This window comes from Panthera pardus, unplaced genomic scaffold, assembly GCF_024362965.1.
Source record: "Panthera pardus isolate Hobbes unplaced genomic scaffold, ASM2436296v1 HiC_scaffold_24, whole genome shotgun sequence".
In the NCBI taxonomy this organism is placed as follows: Eukaryota; Metazoa; Chordata; class Mammalia; order Carnivora; family Felidae; genus Panthera; species Panthera pardus.
The window spans coordinates 27726436-27732827 of NW_026526810.1; the positions used below are offsets into that span (position 1 = coordinate 27726436).

A 6392-nucleotide genomic window follows, 5' to 3' on the forward strand; every position below is an offset into this window, starting at 1 on the left:
TTGTAGAAGGCAGCGTGAATCACGGAAGTCAGACACAGGAGCTTGGTGTTCTAGTTCCGGAGCCCCCAGCCTCCTTTGGTTTGGGCTGCTTTCCGAGGCACGAGCTCTGACTCTTCTAGGTTGCCCTGCGGGGACTCACGCAAAGTCCCCGGGGGGTCCACACGAGTCAGGACCGGATTTCAAATCCCCGATTTGCCATACACCAACACTTTGGACAAGCCGCTTGAGTTCTCCGAGCCTCAGTTAGCTAACCTGGAACACGAGGACAATAATCTTCATGAAGTTGGCCAGACAGGTGTGGCTCATAGTGAGAGCTCAGGAAATGATGGGCAATTCTCTCGCATTGCGGGGTGGCAGCGTTGTTCTGGGGTGGGAGGAAGACAGACAGAAACGCGGAGGACTCTGCCAGTGTGGAAAAGCCCAGGAGGGAGTAGAGATCCGGATGCTGTCCTGAGGCAGGGTGCTTCTGCGGGGTGTCCCCTGGGCTCCCCTCGCCTGGCTCAGCCTTGCATCTGAGGAGGGGCACGCTGTCCACCCACCCCAAACCAGGGCGGTCATCTGACGGGGCTCAGCCTATCAGAATTCCGGGGCCCCAGGGATCAATCGTGTGTGAACACCCAAGCAAGGTCACTCCCAAGTTCTCTGAATGGACAGGCAGAAACTAGGAGAGAGAGAAATGCCTTTTCCCCTGGGCTTGCTAAGAGCCAACTAGAGATGCCCGTGACGGATGAATGTGACTGCCAGCCTCTCCCCACTGTGGCTGGGCACAGTCTGTAGGCCAGGCCCATTTTCCAGAACAGCTGTCTTTTCTCCCTGGAGGACGTTCGTCTTCTGAGGCTTGTCTAACTCAGGACCTCGGGACAGCCCTCTTTTCTCTTCCTCTCGCTGCCCCATCCACAGCCCGGAGAACATGGGACTGAGCCGCTGTGCCGTGCTGCGCCTGCCCCGTGGGGTGCAGAGAACACAGGTGTTTCCCCGCGGAGCTCACCGTCTAGCGGGAGAGGACGGACAAGGTCAGCAGGTGCATCTGTACCTCTGTGCAGTGAGCTGGCGCAGGGGAGCGGAGGGGCCACAGGAAGGGGAGGAAGGCCGCCTGTCCACACGAGGTGGGCTTGGGGCTCAGGGAGGCTGCCGGGGCGAGGGGTCAGCTGAAGACCGAGCAGAGGGAGATGGGAAAGGTGGGGAAGAAAGGTACACAGGACAGATGGAACAGCTTGTGCAGCAGCCCAGAGGCGAGAGCGTGCACGAAGCTCCCCAGGGCCAGGGAGGAAAGTGAAGGGAGGGTATGGGGAGCGGGGAAGGGAGAGTCATGGGGGCAAAGCTAGCTGTGAAAGGGGTGGGGCAGAAGGGAGGAAACCCGGTCAGGAAGCTATCCTGGGGCGGGGCAGGAGGGAAAGCCTGGGCTGGTGGGGAGGGGGGCATTGAGGAGGCAAACCAGGAGAGGGAGGTGTCAGGGCATTTTGCTTTGTCTTGGGGAGGGGTGGTGGCGTGGGGAGTGCAAGGAGATGGGAGCTTGGGAGAAAAATACATTTTTTTAAAGATTTAAAAATTTTTTAATTTATTATTATTAATTTTGAGAGAGAGAGAGAGCGTGTGCAAGCAGGGAAGGGGCAGGGAGAGAGGGGGAGAGAGAGAGAGAATCCCAAGCAGGCTCCACACCGTCAGCACAGAGCCCCATGCAGGGCTCGATCTCACGAACCGTGAGATCATGACCTGGGCCGAGGTCAAGGGTTGGACACTTGACCGACTGAGCCGCTCAGGTGCCCCGGAGAAAAACAGATTCTTGGGGCAGGCAAGCATGGCAGAATATTGGCTTGGCTTCCCAGATCCCCCCTCCCCGCAGGGTCTGCTCCCGGCTGCAAGGAGCCCCGGGCAGGCAGCCTTCAGGGTCAGCCCCTTCAGGAACTGCCTCGCCCAAGGTCATGCCCCTCCCTGTGGTGCCCACTACCTGTGACGTGAGCGTATGAAATCTTGGCATCTTGGATCACCTTAGGATAGCTGTGACGGGCCATTCTAGCTTCGCTGCTCCTGTGGCGTAGGCTCGGGCGCCCTGTGGACCTGACTGCAGGGTCTCCCTCTCCCCGCTTCTGCTTCCTTCCCGTCCCTGCCACTGGTGTCCATCCCAAGGGCACCCCTGGATCCCTATCCTGCTCACTCATTAAACTCCATCTCAGAGGCGCCTCCCGGTGGCCCCCAGTGAATCGTGCCCCTGGGTCCCCCCTCCTTTGCAGCGACTTTGCTGCTCCTCTCATGCCATCTGCTTCCACCCCGGAATCTGAGCTGGCTCCATGTATCGTCTTGCTTTGATCAACTGACCTTCTGGGACTTCGGGGCCCAAGCCTCCGCGGACTTACCGTTTCACTTTTGTTCCTGGGACCCAGCTGCCGCGTAAACGAGTCCGGGCTGCGCTGCCGGAGGGGGGCCGTGTGGAGGGAAACTGAGGCACCCCGCCGACCGCCAGCACCACGCTCCCGGACGCGTGAGCGAGGCCACGGTGGATCCTCCAGCCCCAGTCGGGCCACCCCAGCCAACGCGACGTGGAACAGAAACCTGGCCCATAGAATGGGAAGGTGCAGAACAACTTGGTGTGAAGCCTCGAGTTTGGGGATGGTTTGTGATCCAGCAATAGGTGAGGAAAGTCGCACGGGCGCACCGTGGCTCATCACCAGGTTGGGTGGCCACCTCTGCGTGGGAAAACCTTCCGCGGAGGGTGGCTGGCCCGCCTGACAGCCGACTCCGGGTCAGAGGCGGCCTTCCGTCCCCAGAACGAGGTTCTGTGCTGTCATCCCTGAGCCCACCAGCGCTCATCTCCCCCCCGCTCCTGGAACACAGAGCTGCCAGCACTATTAAATCCGAAGCCTCTCTGCTGTCCGTGGAGAGGAACAATCGGCTGCCAACGGAGCAAACAAGGGCCAGCCTTCCGCGGAAACATCCATCGTCCTGTGCTGCTCGAGGCGGAAATCGTGGGGTAGGATTCCCTTCTGTGGGCGCTGGCTCAGACGGCATCTGTCTTCACAGGCTCATTATTCATCTGATTATTTCCATGCTGTCCCAGCGGGGAAGAAAGGCCGTCAATAAATCACACCGCGGCCGCGGATCACAGAAAATGACCTGGGCAGGGAGCTGGCTGTGCCCGTCGCTGTGACCGCCGGGGCCGGGGCCGCCAGGGCATGGCCCTCCACCGGGGCCAGAGAACGCGCGGCCTGCTCTCACCCTAGACACGCATTCACCTCCCCACTGCCCTCGGTACCTTGAGTGCGATGAACGTCCTCCAGCACGGGAGCCCTGGACGTAGCAGGAGGCCCAAGCTCAACCTCTGGATCAGCCGTGTGATATTGAGCTGACTGCTTGGACTATCTGAAGCGCTGGGCTCTTCATGGGTGAAAAGCCCAGAAATCCCTGTCGTGAGAGCCAGGGGAGACGCCCCACGGGAGGTGTGCGCGCTGAAAAGGGCCCTACGTGTGCGCACGCAGGCGACGTCGTTATGGTCATTATTTTAGAATCACCGTGACGCTGAGAAAGCACCGTGGGAGAGATGCACTAGACTGGACACCGAAGGGCCATGAGCGATCGTATCTAATTTCTTACCATTAGTTTCCTCGTGCTTCACGTGGACCGGGTGGTATTTGCCTCATCAGGTCTCCTAGAGCGAGCGAGTGTGAGGCCCAAATCAAATTGTAGTTAGGGGAGCCCTTCGGCAAAGCGTGAAGTTGTACAGATAGAAGAAGCTTTACCGAGTCGTTCTGTCTCTAAACTCTGTTGTTCTGTTTTGCCTGTTGGTTTTTGCCAATCGCGCCATTTCTCTGGTTTTCGGGATCATCCAGAAGTTCCCCCGAGACTTCCTAAGGCGATCAAGAAAACCCAGGCCAGCTGGTGTTTTCAGAAGAGAAAAGAAACTACCATCGTCGAGGATTCACTACCTTTCAGGCGTTCCGAAGTTACCTCGTTGAACAGCCTTCTGGGATGGGCATTTGTCTCTGTTTTCACAGCAGAGGGGACTGGGGACTCAGAGAGGCCAAGTATCTGCTCAAAGTCACAGGGCAGGGATGTGAACTCAGTTCTGGCCTCTCCTGCCACACGGGGACTCAAGACCACCATTCGTCTTTCATTAGAGATGTTCTCAACTTACCTACCTTTTCACTGCCCCTTTCCTCATATTTGACTTTTCTTATTACAAATAAGACTCCTTTCGTTAAAGTTCTTTTCTGGATTCATATGAAGTTGTTAATAGTCCAAATGATCAATGGTGACCAAAAAAAAAAAATATATGATGAGCTGATTCACGGGTGGGCATACTTTCTCATGGATGCATTATATCATCGGACACCTCTGAGCCAAGGAACAAATTGAGAAGAGCTACAGTCTCTCTGGAATGTTTGAGAACATAAGAATTTAAAAAAAAAATTTAATATTTATTTTTGAGAGAGAGAGAGAAAGAAAGCACGAATGGGGGACAGGCAGAGAGAGAGGGAGACACAGAATCCGAAGCAGGCTCCCAGCTCCGAGCTGTCAGCACAGAGTCCGGCACGGGGTTCGAACTCACAAACTGTGAGACGGTGACTTGAGCCGAAGTCGGATGCTTAACCAACTGAGCCACCCAGGCGCCCCGAGAATGTTTTCCTTTTAAACAAAGGATGGATGGTTCACTTCAGGAAGAGAATTGGTTGGCATATCTACTGGGTTCGAGAGAACCTAGTAAGTAGCACCCTCTTACCCTACCCTAGTTTCTGAATGTCCTGAGAAAATAGACGAGAGAATAAGGCAGAGAAACACCAAAAATTGCTCCTTTATTAATGGTGAACTTGATATCTGGGCTTTCTAACCCTGAACCTCAGATTGTGATGGATGTACCCACCCAGAAATATTGGCTTGCAAAATTTTGCACACCTAAGAAGGTATGCTTCTTAGAGCAGCCTGTTCCTAAGGGAAAGGACAGAGGGGCCTGGACTGCACATGCCCAGTTTGTTTTCTCCCTTACCAGTCTGAGTGAGGCCAAAGTGTTACAAAGTGTTACACCCTCCATGTGGAATGACACACGAGCGGGGTTAAGCTTTCCCACCTCACAATAACAAGGGGGTTTGAAGAAAACTCTAAGACTGGCTAGAGCATTGTAGAATTTTCCAGAAAATATTGTACTTGATGGTTGAAGAGGAAGGCAGTCCAAAACGGGTCTTTCAGGTGGATAAAACAGGGATCAAGGAATAAAGAGGAAGAAATGGAATCTCTCTTTCCTCAGACATTACTGCATAATAATTGTTGAAGACAATCTTGATAAACTGAGTGGGCAATGAAGCTTCAGACAGAGGACCCCAGTCTGGAGCACCTCTTGGAAGTTCTTGTGGAGAGAATGCCTCGGCTTGATTCTGAAGGTCATCCTAAGAGAGGGAGAAAATACCTTTGGCCAGACTTCATTTGACTCCTGTTTCAAGACGTGACCCAGTGTAACCCCATGCAGGAAAAATTCCCCCAACAGCATTTATGGCCTAGCTTTCATGCTAAATGATCGATTCTGTCTGAATGATACCTGTTTGTAAAAGCAGCTATAGTGACCTCTGGTAAGAGAGGGCTAGGTCATTTGGATGACCCCTCCCACTTGGCATAGTAAGAAAAACCAGGAAATATGATTTTAAAGAATCTGCTGGAAGCTCATAGTTAGCTGACGAGACTGTAACGAGTCTTGGGGGAGAACAGCAGCTCAGGAGGATACGTTCAGAATTCAGGACTTCTGGAGCATGTTGTCTGACCAAAACTGAACTAAGTGAGAAATCAATAGCGAGAAGACATGTAGGAAAAACTCATGTATTGGAAATTAAACACTACAGTTCTCTAGAACTCATGGTCAAAAGAACAAAAAAAAAAAAAAAAAACCCGAAAACCAAAACCAAACCAAAACCCAAGGAAATTTAGAACTCTTTCAGACTGCCTGAGAGTGACGTATAACATTCAAACCTGTGGATTTAGCTAAACCAGTGTGATATATACTATATAAATAAACCAGGGAAACATACAGCTTTAAATGCTTATAATTAAAAAAAGGTGAAAGGTTCAAATGAAATGCCCAAGGGTATCCTTCTAAAAGCTAGGGGAAAACAGAAAAAGAACAAAGTAAACCCAAAGTAAGTAGAAGGAAAAAAGATAAAGATAAGAGCACAAGTCAGGGTAGAAAAGATCAAGTAATACAAAAAAATTGACAAGTTCAAAAGTTGTTTCCTTGAAAAAGATGAACAGAATTGCTAAGTTCCTCATGATGAACACATAGAAGACAAATGACCAACACCAAGAAGAAGTGACAGGTTATCACTACAGACACTATAGACAGTTAAAAGCTTAGTAAGGGAGGGGCACCTGGGTGGCTCAGTCAGTTGAGCATCCGACTTTGGCTCAGGTCATGA

General features: G+C 52.5%; 1 long non-coding RNA gene across 1 annotated transcript; it reads right to left on the reverse strand.

Moving 5' to 3' along the window:
* Positions 1-341: 341 nt before the first annotated feature.
* Positions 342-2765, reverse strand: LOC109262756 (uncharacterized). Its single transcript, XR_002077906.2, has 2 exons — positions 2355-2765; positions 342-991 (listed from the first exon to the last, which is right to left on the reverse strand). It is a non-coding gene; the product is annotated as an uncharacterized LOC109262756 (long non-coding RNA).
* Positions 2766-6392: the final 3627 nt, after the last annotated feature.